This window comes from Morone saxatilis, unplaced genomic scaffold (genome assembly GCF_004916995.1).
Source record: "Morone saxatilis isolate NCDOM2014 unplaced genomic scaffold, NCSU_SB_2.0 Contig2, whole genome shotgun sequence".
Lineage (NCBI taxonomy): Eukaryota > Metazoa > Chordata > Actinopteri > Moronidae > Morone > Morone saxatilis.
Window position 1 is genome coordinate 13688472 of NW_023339762.1, and position 360 is coordinate 13688831.

A 360-nucleotide genomic window follows, 5' to 3' on the forward strand; every position below is an offset into this window, starting at 1 on the left:
CCTTTGGTTGTCACAGTATATAACGTTATTAAATACAGGCAGACGGGTGAGTGCAGTGGGCGGTGTACGTGATAAACATTACTGGTAACGGGGAAATACGAGGCCCTGAATCTGTCGCTGCTCTGGATGTGTGTTTGCTCAATTACGCTGCGGCTTTATTAGTTAAATGTTGATTTGGTGGCACAAACAGCGCCGCTGACTGTCGTTATGTAACATCGGACAGGCTGTATAACACCGCTAATGTAGCAGCAGAAAGCCCCACCGCTGGGTTGACGCTCACATCTCACGTTGTAGGATAAAACTACGAGTTTGTGTGCCCCACTATTTACACATGTCCGGTGAATGAATCTATCGGTTTTT

At 46.7% G+C, this 360-nt stretch overlaps 1 protein-coding gene across 1 annotated transcript in view; it reads right to left on the bottom strand.

Moving 5' to 3' along the window:
• The window catches only part of ctdspl2a (CTD (carboxy-terminal domain, RNA polymerase II, polypeptide A) small phosphatase like 2a), a 9457-nt gene that overhangs the window by 8469 nt on the left and 628 nt on the right, over positions 1-360 (bottom strand). The window lies entirely within an intron of this gene.